At 43.6% G+C, this 18,370-nt stretch overlaps 1 pseudogene; it reads right to left on the bottom strand.

Moving 5' to 3' along the window:
* The window catches only part of LOC136176330 (large ribosomal subunit protein uL18-like), a 65,648-nt pseudogene extending 55,171 nt beyond the window's left edge, over positions 1-10,477 (bottom strand).
* Positions 10,478-18,370: the final 7,893 nt, after the last annotated feature.

Genomic DNA, 18,370 nt, shown 5'->3' with positions numbered 1-18,370 from the left:
AAATTTGGTGTAACTGAGGAAAGTCTTGAACAATGTAACTCCAGGAAGATAATGAATCAGATCTACCTTGGGGGAGCCTTTTTTCACCTTTTTCTCTGTTACCTGTCAGGTCCAGGGTAGCCTCCAGGGGTATCCTGAGAGTGGAGAATGAAGGCTCCAGACTTGTTGACAAGTTGGAAAACAGTTGAATAGAGAAGAGATGCCAACTCTGAAATCTCCAGGCCTGTAGACTCTGTTTCATTTAAAATATAGGACTTGAAACCCACTTTAAAGTTTTGATTATTGTTCAGGCCTTCATGTGTATTCTCAATGCACTAAAGCAAGAGTCAGCAAGCTTTTTCTGTTAAGGGCCAGATAGTAAAATATTTTAGGCCTTCTGGATAATACTTTCTTTCTACTCAACTCTGCCACATTAGCAGAAAAACAGCCATAGATATGTAAATGGTAGGCATGACAGTATTCTTATAAAACTTTATTTATAAAAATAAATGGGAAGCTGGATTTGGCTGGAGGACTATAGTTTACTAATCCTTGCCTAGCTAAGGAAGAACATTTAAAAAGAAATTATAGCATTTCTCTTCATCACCAAAGGCAGGAGCACTGGGCCTACACATACACACACACACAGACATTCAGCACATTCACTCACACATTTCAGTTTTTAAAATTGTGGTAAGTATACATAAGATTTACCATTTAAATGAGTTTTAAGTGTACAGTTCAATTGTACTAAGTACATTCACATTATTGTGCAACCATCATTACCATTTATCTTCAGAACTTTTTTTGTTTTGCAAAACTGAAACTCTGGACTCAGAGTTAAATAATACCTCATCACTCTTTTTTTTTTTTTTTTTTTTTGGGCCCTCCCTCATCACTCTTTACCCTCAGTCCCTGGCAACTAACATTTTACTTTCTGTCTTTGTGAATTTGACTACGATAGGTCTCTCATATGAGTAGAATTTTACATTATTTGTCCTTTTTTGACTAGCTTGTTTCACTTGGAAAACCTACTTGGGAAAGTACAGTTGCAGGACAAACAAAATTAAAACAGGTCACACTGTGACCCACAGTGAAAGGGAAGCTCCTAGTTAACTCCGTCACAGTAAATGATCTGAGTTTGTCTTTTTTGTTTTTTGTTTTTTTAACACTGATTAACTTGGCAGGCTAAACTAGTGTATCTATCAGTGGATGATTGATATTTACAAATAGTCCCCTTTGCTGGACATTTAGGTTATTCCCAATGTTTTGCTGTTACAAACAGTGCTTCAATAAGCATCTTTGTACATAATCCTTTTCTGCACATCAAATCAATTTTTAGTGGTGGCTGAATGATTGTATCTTCAGCAGTAGCTTTGTTGTGACCGTGGATTGTTTGACTCCAGAAAAGTTGTGGATTCAAGATGACTACTGCTAAAAACATTGCTTGACTGGTCTTCAAGAGAACTGCCAAGAGCTAGACAAGACATCCAGACTTTAGCCCTACAGGTTTTTTTTTTTTCAGGGCAGAGATCAAGGTTGGTGGTGGAGGACAGGAAATCAGGAAGGATATTAGAGCAAGACTGACCAGGAAGAAAGTCCCTGGGCTTAAGCCCAAGCTGATAAATTGAGCCTGTTTACTGTGGATGGCATTGAGGGTGAAGGAGACGTGGGGATAGAGTTCTCTGAAGAGTAGTTACATAAGCCAGAGGGACTCCCCCTAGCTTAATGGATCCTTGGTTTGTTGGATTTACAGGAACCTTGGAGGAAGAAAGTAATCATATGGTTCTATTCCATACTGTGGAACTGGCTGTGTTAGAACTATTCAGCCATATCCAATTGTCTCCACTTTCTAGGCATATGGAAGGATATGTTTTCTTATCTCTTGCAAGTCATCAGGGCCATGTGACTAGTTCTAGCCAGTGGACCACAAACAGAAGTACTGTGTCATTTCCAGGAGGAGATGGTGAAAAACCCAAGCTTTAGCCTCCTACCATCTTAGAATTCCTGAAGATGTTGTGCTGTGATGGTGACATTACAGTATAGAATCTCTTTTAACTTGGGTCCTTGGCTGACTTTGTGGAGTACTCATTCCCATGTATTGGGATGAGAAATAAATTTTAAGTTGTTGAAATTTTAGCACTGTTGCCTATTCTGTTCTGACTGTCCCTGTGCAAAGTCTAAGGGCAGAGTTGGAATCTAACGCTAAGTCTCTGTAACCTTAAAACCTGTATTAGTATTCCTAAATCATGCAAGTCTCTGGTTGGTGTGATTTGGGGAACACAGTGGTTTGGAGGCTAGGACACCAGATCTTGGATCTAGGAATATGACTAATCCTGAAACTCATAAGATTGAGGGAAGGAGAACACAGGCTTCTGATCATACCTCCTGCTGCTGTTAGAAGTAGGAACTGATTTGGAATGCTGACCCCACAAGCAGAGGCATCAGTAGATTCAGTGTTAGATAGATGAGTAAAGCAAAGGGAGGAAAAATAGAGGAGGATGTGGGTTGGTGATGCTCCTTGTTACCACTGAAATCAAATAATCTCATTTCCAGAATGACAGTGCAGATTCATTTAAATTTACCTCAGACTTCCATCCTAGCTTACATTGCTATATGTGGGCAGGCAAGGCATCAGAAGTCACAGGTATCTTAGAGTCAAAAGTTATTAATCTGGCACATGATAGAGTTACAGCTCACTGAGAATTAGCTTTCTTTTGGATTTAGTCACCTTGTCTTTATGTCTTGAAGTCTCAGCATAAAATGATCCCTCCCAGGCTTAGGCTTTAGGTGGGTCCTGGGTGATAGGTCCCTGTATTCTGTGAAATCTATGGAGAGCTTCTCAGTTCTGACTGGGTCCATCAGGCCAAATTCACTGACAGTTTTTAGTCTCTCCTAAGCTCCTAGGGACTAGAAAAAGGAAGAATGTTGTGGAGGATTTCCTTTTATTTTATCTTTTATATGAGAGCTTGGGATATAACCCAGAACTCCAGGAGGAGAGACACAGTATACTATCAGGGTCCCCGACGGGAAAGAAGAAACACAAAAATCATTTTTTTTTTAAAGTTCCATTTTATCACCTCAACCATAGGCATGAGATTGCAGCAAAGATTAGGTGACATACCTTTAGAATAGTGCCTGGCAGGCAATGCGAGCTAGATGAGTATTCATTCACTTTCTTTCTACTATATCCTCAAACCATTTGTGTGTGTGTATGTTCAGATATTGTAATCGAAGTGTACTAAACAGGACCATCTCATCCCTGAGCAATGCACCATCAAGAGATCAACACCTACAGGATTATACAAGCCATTGACACAATGCATGACTCCATCAAACATAATCTGCCCGTGGGGCTCAATCTCTGAATTGGGTTCTTTTGATTGCAACACATAGAAACTCAGTCAGGTTAGTCCAAGAAATGTCTGTGGGGCAAAGGGGAAACAATCTCATGGAAATCCAAGAACAACAGGCAAAACAAGTCAACCTACATGACACAGGAGGTGGACAGTGGACCAGTGCCTCTAAGGATCTCAGCAGCGGACTTTAAGGATCTTCTCTAAAGTGTTCCCCTGAGAAATGCCGCACATATTATCTCTTGGGTCTGCTTCTTGTATCTGCCCATTTCACTCCTTGCTAAAAACTGACTTCTTCTCTGTACACTCTGTGGTTTTCTCTACCTTGTGGTTTTTGCTGTCTTCTGACTTGGTTCGTCTATCACTAATTGTAGCATCTCCAGCTTCTCTCAGACTTGTGACCCTCAGTTTTCTGTATACTGCCCAATATATTGGGCCTATTTCTTTTTTTTTTCAAAGCTGTTTTCTAAGTGCTAGATGTGTAGTGTTCAGGTCACAGGTGAGCTTTGTTTAGCTGTGGAAAAATCCAGCTAAGTTTCTCTGGCATGTGGGATCTTCCTGGGTAAGGGATCGAACTTGAGTGTCCTGCATTGTCAGGCAGATTCTTTACCACTGAGCCACCAGAGAAACCCCAGGCCTATTTCTCAACTTAAATTCTTAAGGATTTAAATATATTCTATATTTAATTCTATCAAGAGTAGAATTGAGTTGGTCCAGTCTTCCCTATATGGCAGATCTTTCTCCTGGGTCACATAATAAGCCTCTGTCTGCCTTGGGGTTAGGTGTTCATGCTCGTATGGCAGGAGAGAGGATTTGAGGGTTTGAAGGAAGCCAGGTGGCTGCATGGTGGAATTTAGCGTAGAGGTGCTTAGATTTGAGGGCTGCAGAAAAACAGTTTCCTGTAGAAATGGCTATGAATATGGCAGACATACCTTGATTGGTATGTGTAATAGAGATTTGTTGAATTTTGAATTTTTCATTATCTAGTTTAGAGATAGTCTTATCCAAATCCTGTAGTTTACATATGAGGACCAGAAACTCAAAGGGGTACAGTGATTTGCCAAGGATTGCATTCTAAGTAGTAGAGTAGAAATTAGAATTTGACCCAGTGTGTTTTCTAGTATATTAAGTATAAATGTTTTTTAAAAATTTGTGATGACCTAGTACGTGTGAGGTACTGGAACAAACCAAAGGAACATCCTTGCCCTTGGGGGCTTATATTCTAGACGGGGAAGAAAGATAGTAAATCCAATCATGAAAAACAAGTAAATAATATAGTGTGTTAGAAAGTGACAAGTGTTATAGCAAAAAAAGAGTTAGGAGGATTAGGAATGCTGGGGGTGGAGAGCTATAATTTAAAATAGGGAGTTCATGCTTCACTGTATTCCTGAAACTAACACAACATTGTAAATCAGCTATGTGTGTGTTGGTCGCCCAGTTGTGTCTGACTCTTTGCCACCCCGTGGCCTGTAGCTTGCCAGGCTCCTCTGTCCTTGGAATTCTCCAGGTGTGAATACTGGAGTGGGTTGCTAGTTCCTTCTCCAGGGGATCTTCCTGACCCAGGGATTGAACTCAGGTCGTCTGCATTGTGGGCAGATTCTTTACCATCTGAGTGACCAGGGAATAAAAATTAAAAAACTTAAGGTGCTTAATGTAGGCCTCAATGGGATCATAAGAGAGAGCAAGTTCCTGAGAAATAAGGCTATGTATATTCCTTCCTCTTCCCCTGGCTTAATGCCTTGACTGTACTGAGTATGGAGTAACTGTTTATTGAACGGAACACTTGTAGAAATGTCCTGAAGGTTAAGGAGGACAATAAAAGTCTCTTAAGTTTATCTTCTTTTTTGGTATCTTCCTGAGTCACTTCATTTCAGCAGCACGCTTCATGAAGCCCCCTCATTACCATATAAGTCATTGCAGAAATGTGCCATTTCAGTATTCCTGGGACTTTTAGACTCATGAAATGCCTTGTAAGCACTCTTAATACAAAGTTGTGGAGAGAGCTTTAATTAACAGAGAAAACACAACCTAAGCATTAAATACAACGTGACTCAAAGTTCCACAAAATCCCATTCCCTTGGAGGCATTGGAACAGTGGGGAGGCTCTTTGTCAGTGGTGTGCTGGTAAACGTCTGACAACCAGCTCTCTAGGGCTGGGAGGAAATTATGATTTGTAGGCTTGCCCATTTCTGTGGTGTAAATACTCTATGGTTGGTTTAAAGTTTAGTTAAAAACTGCTATCACTGAACATGGGCTTGGGAAAAGAGGAGCAGTAGTACAGTATGATATAGTATTTCTTTCATACAGATAGCACGGATGTAAGCAACCTTAAGAGCACATCCAAATACAGTAAAATAATTAGGAAGTGATGAGTTTTGAGTATTTATTATTATTGCTTTTAAAATAATTAGCTTAACTGAAAGTTCACATCATTTTAAATAATGTTTAACGACCGGTTAGCAAAAGTTCTGGAAACTTAACGATGATGTGAGCTGATACATGGCAGCCCCAGTGTACCATTGATCCCAGGTCCTTTTGCACGCCATTTCCTTGACAAGGACCAGCTCACTCCTTGAATTCTTGGGGTTCAAATGTAAAGACACCTCACTGCTCACATCTCCCACGGCTGCCATCTGTGCCTTCTGCCACATGACAGAAGTAAGTGGGGTTTTGTGAAGTCTTAGGAAAGTGCCCTTTTCTAGGTCAGAGCTACCTGGACTGGGCACATGCTTTTATTCTTCAGTGGACTTTGATGTCTTCCATCCCCATATTCTTCACCTCACGTTGCTCATGCCCCCTGTACTGTGTTCCGCTGCTGAGCTCTGGGCTGTCGGATTTCAGCGTTGAGCAGGCATTTGTGGAGTGCACGTTGTGAGCTCACTCCCCTCCTTCTTGTGTTGCTGGGTGTCCGGCCCTGGGCCCTGATCCCATTCTCTCATGGGGTCCTCACAGCAACCCAACTAGACAGGTCTTGGGTGTGTGTGTGCTCAGTCGTGTTTGACTCCTTGTGGCCCCATGGACTGTAGCTCGCCAGGCTCCTCTGTCCATGAAATTTCCCACGCAAGAACACTGGAGTGGGTTGTCATTTCCTACTCCAGGGGATCTTCCCGACCCAGGGATTGAACCCAAGTGTCTTGTGTCTTCTGCATTGGCAGGTGGATTCTTTACCACCAGCACTCCTTGGGAAGTGGTAAGATGGGTCTTAGTATTTCGATATTGCAGATGAGGGCACTGTGGCCTAGCGGGAGGAAGTGACTTGCCCATAGTCCAGAAGTCACATCTTCAGTGAGACATTGCCTTTGACGTGGAATATGCAGACAAACACCTGTCACCCCTGGCTGTGGCTGGTTGTGGACTCATTTTGCTCAATTTAGGGGGACTCAGATGTCTTTTCTGGTGTGCTCTACCACAGAATCCCAGCAGGGGGACATTTGGGAAGAAGGATAGAGCTATATTTGGGTCAGGTCTGCTTCCTGAGAATGTCCATGACCCCATCACATTCACTCACACACACTCGTGGCTGCCAGAGCTGGATCCTGGCTCCTGAAGGGGCAAAGCCATAGGGAGGCCAGCTCGGCTCGTCCCGGTGCTGGCACTGATAGCAGTCTGGGTGCCGTTCAGCTGAGCAGCAGATGTGTCCTCTGGCAGCTTTCTTGAGGGGAAACCAGTTTTAGCTACAAAGCAAATGTTGAAGACCAAGCAGGAAGAGGAGGTGAGGGTTGTAGGGCCATAAAGATTAATTTCCCAGAAAACCTGTATTCAAGTCAAAGTGCTCCTACTTATTAGCTTTGTAGCCTTGGGCTTAAAACTCTGCGAAGTTTCCTCTTCTGTAGAATGCAGGGGAAGGGTGAAGTATGATAGAGGCTGCCGTCTGCATGTAAGGTGTCGGGCTCTCTACATGTAAGGTGCTGCAGTCAGCACGCGCTCATTACTGTACAAGACAGCCCCGTGCCAGACTCATGGTCAGTATGCAACAAATGACAGCTATTATTCTATTAATCCTCATAACCGTCCTGTGATTAGTAACAGAAAGAATAATTGTTGCTAGCATTTCCCGTGTACTTTCTATGTAGACAGCCATTGTTTTAACTTATTATCTTATTTAACTTTCCCGACTACCCCATGAGATTGGTTCTATTTTTAACTGCATTTGGCAAATGAGAAAAATTGGAGCACAGTTAAGTTAAATATATTGCCAAAGACACATAGCTAGAAAGTGACATGCGTTCTTTTATTGTCCCTACTTTACAAAGTTGGTCACTGTGGCACGGAGGGGTTGCGTGGCATGCTGAAGGTCAGACTCAGCGGAACTCTTCTCCGTGTTGCTAGGCAGGTGAAATGACACGACAGAATGAAGACTGCCTCTTTGAACTGTTGTTCTGTCTGCTTCAGACAGGGGTGAATTAAGTTCACGCGTTCTGTTTTTTCTGGTCTAGGTACAGCAGCTGGCCAGAGACACTGGGGCCTTTAGGAAGTCCTGTTTGGACTTGGGGGATTATATAGACGGGTGCTGACAGCCAGTTTGGTATGTAGGCCCTGGACTTTCCACCCCCTTGGGACAGTCCAGGAGTCACAGCTTATCTGACTTCAGAGCTGCTGCCAGCTGGAAGCCTCCAGAAGGAAGCTGACTGACACCTGGCCATGATCACATGCAGCTAGGTTACCAGCAGTCACCCTGTGGGTCTCTTCTAACCACAGCGATCATCGCCAGAGCCTGAGCCCTCACTGGTGCCCAGGACAGTAGGCAGCTGGGCAGAGGGAGGGATACCTGAGGCCCCAGTGGGGTGGAGAGAATCGGGGTGTCAGGGGGACTCTCTTAGCTCCCTTTTCTTGCTGGTGCTCCCCACATACCCCCTCTGTCACCTGGGAACCTTCCGTCTTCCCAGGAGGTGCCCACTTCCCAGGATGGAGTGGGGACGACAGTTAGGTTTTTGCGGAAGGGTCCCAGAACCCCAGAACTGAGATGCTCCTTGAGAGCAGGTTGGTGCCACATGCCTCTAGGATTGTCTCCTTACGACATTGAGAGCCTTCTGGGCAGGAGCAGCTCAGGGTCCCCCTTTGCTGAGTCAGCACAGGGCCAGGGATGGTGTTGGGGACAGTCATGTTTCCTGAGGGAAGACCTCTTGCGGTTATTGGGTTGGAACTTGATGTTGTGGGCGGAGGTGGTGGTGGCAGTGGCAGCATGGTGTGTGTGTGTGTGTGTGTGTGTGTGTGTGTGTGTGTGTGTGTATGTGTGTGTGTGTGTGTGCGTGTGTAAGGAGTTTTAGGGGAAGGGGAATAGAGCCAACCTATTCTGGAAAGGGGCAAAGGTGCCAGTCTGGTTGTCCTATTTAGCAAGCATGTATACTGCTGGTGTGGCAGGAAGGCTTTGGATACAGCTGAACATGGCCTTGACTGCTTGCTCCCTCTTGTATGGTGTGGATGAGATGGTGGTCATGCACACCCTTTCTCTGAGCCTCTTCATCCCTAAAGGAAAGGCATCTGTCCTCGGTGTGTGGACTGTCCTGGGTAGAAAGAGTGAGAGCCTTCCTGTCTGTCCCACTGTGAGTATCTTTTACCAAATGAGGGAGCAAGGAGGCAGGGGAACAAGGATACTGGTTCAGTGTCTCTGTTGAGACTGGCATTTGCAGCTCCTTAATCCTCTCTGCCTGGAAATCCCTGGGGGCAGCAGAGTTTCTGCCAGGAGATGAGGTACAGAGGAGGCTCAGCTTCCTGAAGTGGAGTCCTCACCAAGCTCTGCTGGAGGTTTGAGCTATTCATTTACTGATGGGCATGTAAAGTCCTGCAAAGAGCACCAGATTGGAGGACAAGATTTGGGATTCTGGCTATGTCATCTGTCGAACTGCACCAGCGGGTGGGGACAAGTTTCACTGTTCAGGCATCTGAAGGAAGTTCTACCTGGATGCTGCCTTGTTGCTCCACCTTTGAGTCTCTAGTTGTTACTTGTCCTCCTCCCATGACGCCCTCTTTAAGACCTTCTTTTGTCTCCTCCTCCAGACACTCTTCCTTCTCCCTGCACGACAGTCCCCAGACCTTGTCTCTCATATCTTGAAGACTCTGCACTGCAGGCTGCAGCTGGATGTGAAGAGAGGTTTCCTCTGCCCAGTCTTCTGAAAAGACCAAGGGAGAAGCTTGGGTGGGTGACAGGCTGGGCTTCCTGAGGATGGGCTCAGTGGGAGGGTGAGAACTAGACTTCAATTTGGTGTCCCTCTATCAGTAATGACCAAGCCCTCTTTCTTTGTGAATAATCTTAAGGCAATGTCTGTATAAGAATTATTATCTTATGAAGATCATACAGTCCAGTTATAACATGAAATTCCTCTAATTAAAGTTATTTGATCCTATGTATGAAATATTAATCTTGACATTATTGTGCTAGTTATATATTCTCCTCCTCTCAGGGCCTATTTTCACTGCAAAGGGACTATGAGTCAATGAAGATGAATCAAAACTTCCAGAAAACCTGTTTCGTTATGACCCCTAGATCCTCCCAGAGAGAAACTGGTAGTGGGTAGAGATACTGTTCATATAGCTGCCACAAATAGTTCCCTTCATCCCCATGCCACACCTCCCCTTATAGGATTTTATGCTTTACAGAATCACCGTCATATGCATTATGTGAAATCCTTAAAACGCAAGTCTAGAGTAAGTAGTCCCCTCCATTACTAAGTTATAGGAAATCTAAGACTCAGAGGGGTGACTGAGCTGTCTGTGGTCACACAGATATGAAGCAACTTAAGAGTTTCTTAAATTGCCTTCTATGCCCTCTTCCCTCTGCTCAGCTGCTTCAGCCTACAATCTCTGTGGGGGAGGCCACACCCTACCCACCACCAGCAAGGAAAGAAAGTGCTCAAAAGATACCCAGTTGCAGCTGGTGCAGAGCTGGCAGGAATGGGAGAGGGGAGCAAATGTCCTCCAGGCTGGGAGTCCAAGTCATCATGGGCAGCATGGGGAAACTGGAGGGAATCAATCTAACAGCTGCCTTCAAACCTGTGTGGCTGTTTCTGTGCCCCTCCTCCCAGTGGATGGCCGTACCATTCACCAGCTGCCCCGCTGGAAACCTGCTGTGATTCTGATCCTCGAATCCTCACATCCTTTTGACTCTTTGCCCAGTCAGTCACCAGTCTGTGTCCTGTCTCCATCTTCCGTGGCTCTCCTGCAGCTCCCTCATCGCCATCTCCATGGCTAGCACTCTGGCACTGTGTCTCCCTTCCCCAGTCCATGGGCACTCTGCCTGCAGGCTCTCTCCCCTCCTCCCAACTATCTATCCTCAATGAGATCTTTGCAGTGAATTTTAGAAAGAAAGAAAAAAAAAAGGCAAATCTATCTGTGTTATCCTTTAAAATCCTTCACTGGCTCGACATTGCTTTCTGAATGCAATGAAAACCCATTAGCTGGAGCATTAAATTTCTTATGCTGGCCCCTGCTTACCTCTCTAGCTTCACCTCCCCATATGCATGTTTTGCTCTATCATATGCTGAATTTGCTAAGCTCCATGGATTCTGTCATCTCCCTTCTTGCCCTGCTTACTCCTATTCCCCCTTCAGTCGTCATCTTCTCCGAAAAGCCTTCCTCTCAACACCTCCACTGAGACTGGCCCCTCCTCAGTACCCCTTCGTGTTTATCCCCACAGGAGGGAGGGACTGAGAGAAGCTGGGAAGGTGGTTGAGAGTCTCCTGTAGTGAAGTGCCCAAAAGGGGTTTTAAATAGAGAGGTCACACATTTATCACCCAGTTTGTTTGTGCATTTTGAAGTGAGGAAAGCCACGTCAACGTCCTCTCCCTTCCCTCTCAATGGTCAGTAAAGTGTATCAGTATTCAGGAATGTTTGTGTGAGTGGGTTTGCGTGTGTGCCTGTGGGGAGGGCAACACTGGGGGAAAGGACTTTGAAGATGAATACCTGGGTCAACCTGGAGACCACAGATGTGCAATAAGATTCAGGGGAGACCTTGGAATGTTGGGAGGCCCTAGGAAGCCACAGAATCTCAAGGAGTCCTTTGAGCTGCCTGAGGGCATTACTGGGAATTTTGAGGCTAACAATTGGAGATTTGAGACTAACAACTATCCCTGATATCTGAATTAATTGGAAAGGAAAGCAAGTCTCCAAGGGAGCTGTGGAAGTAAGAATAAGATGCACTTTTGTGTCTTAGTAATTTAGCTGCTAGGGAAGAAGCTGGGGTGGGGGTGCACAGTTAGGAGAGCTGGACCCTCATCTTCTATACACTTGTGGCTCCTTCCCCCACATCATTCGGGTCTCTGCTCATATGTACCCCTCAGAGAGGCCTTCTCTGACCAGCAGAATGCAGTTTATATAAAAAGAGTAGTTTGAGAAGTCAAATTTTGAAAACCTCTATCTTAAAACTAGAATATTCTGAAAAGCATCATATTATTATCTGTTGACCTATCAATCATCTATCTCTAATGGGTCATTTGATTCAAGTAAAACCAAACCTGAGGCCTCCCAGGTTGCGCTAGTGGTAAAGGGCCTGCCTGCATATCCTGTGAGAAATAGGATTTGCTAAATCCTTTAAGTTGGAGGAGTGACATGATCAGACTTGTGTTTCACATATGTTGCTCTTGGAGCAATGTGAGGAATTAGACTAGGGGTGGGGAGACCTGTTAGATGACTGTCCAGATAAGAATTAGTGAGATCCTAAACCAGGGCCGAGGGGATGGAGATAGGGATCCGACACTAGAGAGAGTTCAAAGGTAAAATGTGTAAGACTTAAGACAGGAGGGACCAGGTGGCAAGGAGATTTCTTGCTTGAGTAACTGGGTGAGTGGTGGCACTCCCACATAACATCTCCTTTTCCCTTACTTCTTCCTGATAACATCAGGATGATGATTAAACTAATTTCATTCTTTAAAAGGGTAGCCATCCTTAAGTTAAATCCTTACCTGCTTTGGCAAATTCTCTGCCTTTTAGGTCCATACCAATCCAAGGGGAAGACCAGAAACTTCTCTTCTCAGCCTCCTTTGTAACCAGGATCTCCACATAGGAATCCAACTCTACTAGCTTGAGAAGCTAGGATTTTTTTGGAGTCTGGTGACATGAAGAGGTGGGGTGCCACAAAATCCACTTTGGTGATGGTGGTCTCTGGTGGATGCAGTTCCTGGAGGGGTCAGAGGCAGAGGTGTTAGAAATGACCCTCAAGCCCTGCCTTTTCCTTGAGGTGAGCTTGTGTCTGCCCAGCGGTTCAACAGTTATGTTTCCTCCAGGTAACTCTGTGGTATGATTGGGTATTATTCCTGGAGACATAACCTTCAGTCCTCTCAGGCATTTTATGAGTTTCCTAATAGCCTTTCATAAATCTCTTTTCTGCTTAAATTAGGTCAAATGGTTTTGTTTGCAGTTAGAATCCCTGAGTGATCTATTTCTCTCTGGTAGTTTGGCTGCAAGCAACAGAAACCTTCTCCTCCTGATTAAAATAAGTAACTAGTTACCTCAAAGTAAAAGTTACATGTTGGCAGCCCAATCATTATTACAGATATTTAGTAAACCTTTACTGTGTGCTGGCCACTCTTGTAAAGTGCTTTACACAAGTACTTCATTTACTTCTTGTATAAATTATCTTGGGCTTTCCTGGTGGCTTAGCAGCAAAGAATCCGCCCGCAATTCAAGAGACACAGGGGATCTGGGTTCGATCCCTGGGTCAGGAAGATCCCCTGGAGAGAGCATGGCAACCCACTCCAATATTCTTGCCTGGAGAATCTCATGGCAGGCTGCAGCCCATAGGGTCCCTAAGAGTCAAACTTGACTGAAGTGACTAAGTACGCCACATGCACAAATTTCTTAATTTTACCAAGGAGGAACAGAAGCTGAAATATCCCAGTATCACACAGCTAGTGAGGGTTAGAGCGGCCACTTGAACCCTGGCAGTCTCATCCCAAATCTGACGCTCATAACCACCCTAAACTATCTTGGAGCTCATCGTATATGCAGCCTTATAGTTCATCTAGTCCAAATTGTATCTCATACCTGATTCCTTTGTTGTACCCCCAAACAAATGGAGAATGATTAACTCTCACTAAGGGAAACGGGGGCATCCCTGGTGGCTCGGTGGGAAAGAATCTGCCTGCCAATGCAGGAGATGCAAGTTTGATCCCCGGTCTGGGAAGATCCCCCGGAGAAGGAAATGGTAACCCACTCCAGTATTTTTGCCTAGGAAATCCATGGACAGAGGAGGCTGACAGGTTACAGTCCATCAGGCCTTAGAGAGTTGGATGTAGCGAACCAACAACAACAAGGAAAGTGCGCGTATGGAACTGTATTAAGAGGGTGGGGTCTTTGAGAGCTGATTAAATCACAAGAGGAGAGCCCTTGTGAGTGGAATTAATGCCCTTAGAGACCCTGGAGACATTCCCTGCCCCTTCTTCCATGCAAGGTAACAGTGAGAAGACAGCCATCCGTGAACCATGAAGCAGACCCTCACCACACCTGCATCTGCTAGTGCCTTGATCTTAGACTTCCCATCCTCCAGAACTATGAGAAAGATAAATGTTGTTTAAGGAAAAAAAAAAAAAAGATTAAATGGAGCAAGAAGACATCCTTGAAATCCCCCCATTTCCAAGAATCAGGTACCAGGCCGTACTGGTTAGAATGTGTTTGGCTGCAAACAACATAAGCCCCAATAAGTGTCTTAAATCTTACAGAGATTTGTCATGTCGTTTATCAAGAAGACAGGATGTAAACAATTTCAAGCCTGGTTAAGTCGCTCCATGTTATCCTAGATCCAGGCTAAGATCTAAGCCTGGATCTTGTATCTTTCTATTTTGGAATATCCTCTCCTGGACAGAACCTGTCAGGCTATAGTTCATGGGGTCACAAAGAGTTGGACCTGACTAAGCAACTGAGCACACACATTCTGCATCCACAGAGGACTGGATTTTTAGCTTCAGATTAACAAAATGGCTGTCCTAGATAACTGCAGACATTGTGTTTTTTCAAGACTGCTTTCAACATGGGAGGTTGGGTGTTAACAGCAAAAAGGGGTCTCCTTTCCAAAATGGTACTCACTTCTAAAAGTCTGACTGGCAGCCATACCTATGTTTTGGGTCTTCTGTAATCCAGTCACTGACAAATAGAAACGAGAATACCATGAATGGCTTAGATGATTCATCGCCTGGAGAAGGGTTAGTCCTTCCTTCCCTGAGTACTTTGCTGCCTGCCTAACACCTAAACAAAATCTGGGTTCTGATGTAAGGAAGAGGATACATGGGCGCTCGGCTGTTGGGTAGGCAATAGAGAGGGTCTACCACAGTAGACTGTGGCGTCAGGACACACTGGGCTTCTGGTCTCAGCTGATTTATTTATTTGCTTAATAAATACATATTTTTAATTAGCGTCGAGTACTGTGTGATCTTTGGACCTGCCCATTACTTGCTGTGTGTTTTAACAAGTCATTTGACCTCTCTGGGCTTCAGCTTCCTTCTCCCTAAAATGAAATGGCCAAAATAGATGATTTTGAGGTCTTGCCTCATATTCCATTCATATCTCTTTTGTCTTTTATAACAGGTTTACATTAAGAACTATAATTTTTGATTTAGGCTAGTTTTGCCAATGGACAGTTGATACCTTATTACCACTTAAAAGCTATGTTTTCAAGGTGGGGTTCCCATATTCTTGGGGTATGAGTGGTGAGTCAGTGGGTCTGATAAGCCATAGGATAAGCATGGTGCATCTTCGAGTTTTGCCCAAAGATTTGAAGGAAAGCCTTTGAAATTTTTGTTTTCTACTGTATAATTGTGAGCCTATTATGGAATATGGTGCAAAATTCTCAGACTTGGACAATGGCCACATCTCTTTTGGGGATATGTGTTTAATCTTCACTGTAGCTGTGGGTCTTTAGATAGAAAACCTTGTGTGTAGCAATGACTAACATTTTCTGAATTCAGAAAGTGACAGGTTATTTGCATATCACTTGGGTTTGCTCTCTTTAGAGTTCCTCAGCCTCAACACATAGACATTTTGAGCCAAAAAATTCTTTGTGGGGGAATTTGTGGGGTGCTATTTGTGCATTGTAGGATGTTTAGCAGCATCTATGGTCTCTACCCACCAGATGCTAGTAATGGTCCCCTATGTGTGACTACCAAGAATGTCTCCAGGCATTGCAAAATGTTTCTAGGGGGTTGGGAGAATGGCTCCAGTTGAGAATCAATGATGTTGATGGATTAATATTTGAATTCTTAACTCTGCTTGTTATTTGGGATTAGTAGTTCTATGACTTTGGACAAGATGCCTGATTTCTATAAACTTCAGCTCCTTTATCTGTCAAATAGGGCCAGTTTGTAAGATTGTTTGTCTACATTAAATGAGTTCACAGGTATTGAGTTTAGTACAGTACATAGTCTTAATGGCCTTCCACTAATTTTAGTTTTCTTCTTCCCTTTGGTTTTCTGGAGATACAGAACTTTCCAATTGAAAGCAATCTTAGAAGTCATCCCACCAAAATTCTTCACTTTATAAATTAAGAGACTGAAGTCCATAGAGAAAATCTGTCTCCTCAACCCCGAATCTATCTTATACTCAACTAATGTAAAAGAGACATACTGAGGTGAAACTGTACTGAGCAGATGAGGCTCTTTCCTGTCAAGGTTGATTTGCAAGATTCTTGTCCCTGTAGATTTCCTCATGATGTATTACCTCTGAGAGAATTCCAAAGCACTAAATTCTACTTGTGACTCAGACTAAGTTCAAATGTTTGGTTTCAGGGACTATCAATTGTCTCTTTGGAAGCACTTGTCCTGTGCTCTTTGAATGTTGGGGGATGTTAAGCATTGAAACAAAACATATGAAATATGAGAGTTAATATTTGAACCAGTCAAAGTTTAAAAAAAATTTATAATCATCAAGAAAACTTAACAGCTGTTCAAGAAACAGAGCAGAAGAAAGAATCAGAAAGATAAATGGATTACTCCAGTTTTGCTTTCTTCTCTGTCAAAGGCAAGGCTATTCTGACAAAAAAGACTGGGACAAACTGATAAAAGGTATGGAATTCCCTGAAAGGGGAGACATGGGGATAAAGGCTGTCCTAAAAGAATTTGTCTTCTGGACTAAGCAAATCACTTCACAAGCTGTTGCGAGATTTGCTGGTGAGATCAAACAGCCACTGTCAATAATCTGAGGGCCTCATAGAAAATGAGAGTCATCCAGAAGGACTAAGGATGGGCAAGTGTCTTGATTTTCAGGAAATACAATTAATTTTCCCACTTCACCCCCACTGACTATGAATTCATGAGTTTGGCACCAGTCTTAGGCAAAGTTCCATAAAAGATTATTCTATTACTGGCTGATGAGTGCCCATAAGCTAAGCAGCAATGCCTCTAAGCCGGTAGCATTTCAGTAGAACAGGTCATGCTAAAGTAATCTAATTTCCTTTTCTGATTAGGGTGATTAGAATGGCTGAGCAGGGTTGTGAGGTAAGCATAGAATATCCAGATGACAGCAAGGCATGTCTCTTGTGATATCATTAAAGGCAAAATGAGGGAAGATGGGCAGATATACAGATAATCATGTGGTGGCTGCATAATTGTCTCCAGTGAATAACAATTAGTGAATGAATTGTGATAAGAAAACAGATCCCCAGTGGCTACTGTGGGGCATTGGCCCTGGGCCTGGGCTTGAACACACTTTATTAGCATATTAACCAGATCAAACCATGATCTGTTCTCTGTTCATGATCATCCTCTGTTCTCTGGGAGATCTGCTTGGCCCTTAGGTCTTAATGTAATGAAAGATATGGGTAGCCATGGTTTGTGCCAAGTGACCCCGAGTTCCAGGGTATAGCTTATTGAACTCATTGCTCTTGGGATATGTGCTCCATGGTATTGATCCTTGTAGATCTGGCCCATCACTACCTCCCTAGTTTCATTTTTGCTACTCCTTCTCCGTGCTCCCAAGGTTTAGCCATACCAACCTGTAGTTACCTATATACGCCATGTTGTTTTATGTCCCCTTTATTTTGTACATTTTCCTGTATCAAACATGAGTGTCTTTCTTTCTTTCCTACTTCTTCATCTGCCTGACAAGATTCAGTTCAAGACTCTATTCAAGACTCAGTTAAACCTGGCTTTCCTCTGTACAGCCTTTCCTTTCATTCCCACCTCTTTCTGGCACCATTCCTAATAAATTCTTCCTCATCTGAATTTTTGTACTTGTACCTACCGCTGTTTAATAATCATCACTCTATATAAAAAACCTACCTACTTATCCATCTCCTCTGCCCTCTGTTCTCTACCCCTACCAATTACCCTACCCCAGTTCTCTACCCCTACCAAAACACTTTCAGGTCATTGAGGACAGGGACTAGATCCTACCAAAGCCTGGTATTTAACAGAGGCACTCAGTAAAGGAATTAATGAATAAAAAATCAGTGAGTGAATAAATAGCTTGCATGAAAACTGTTATTCTGGCTCTCTGTTACTGAGGTTCAGCCTGCTGAGAATCACAGTCACATTTTTATATATCCTGGGTACTTAGATGAAGCTTTCTAAAGGATTTTATAAAAATAAACGGGATTCCTTTCCTATTGCCGCCTGCTACCTCAATAAGGGCTTGTAAATGCATTGAAACAGCAACAGAACTGTTTATCAGGGTACACAGAAACCACACTGCCACAACCTTACAGAGTTTCCCAGGGCTGTTAGTGCCTCAGTTCACTGGAGAGCTCACAGCAAAAGCCCAGTTTTTCAAGGCTCCCCTCTGTACCCAAGAAAGCACATCTATGCCACCTAGATATCATGAGGCATTTTTAGAAGTGCTATCTGTACTTTTCAAAAGGGAGTTGAGCCTTACTCATCTTATCTTTTTTCTAGACTCAGAAAGTATGTACCATTTTATTTAAATGCAACCAAATCAGGGAGGCATAAACAATAATTCAGCCTTCCTGGTACTTTAGGAAGAGTCTAATTATTATGGGAAGATCTGGGCCTTTTAAAAAAATGCTCCACAGAGCATAATGAAAGAATTAAAATTCAAATGGGGGCACCAAATGCAAGTCAGCAGGCATTTATATCTGTGCCAATTATTCAGTTCTA

The sequence above is a fragment of the Muntiacus reevesi genome, chromosome 10 (assembly GCF_963930625.1).
Source record: "Muntiacus reevesi chromosome 10, mMunRee1.1, whole genome shotgun sequence".
Lineage (NCBI taxonomy): Eukaryota > Metazoa > Chordata > Mammalia > Artiodactyla > Cervidae > Muntiacus > Muntiacus reevesi.
The sequence above is the reverse complement of the archived record's forward strand: the minus strand, read 5'-3'. Positions and strand labels throughout refer to the sequence as shown.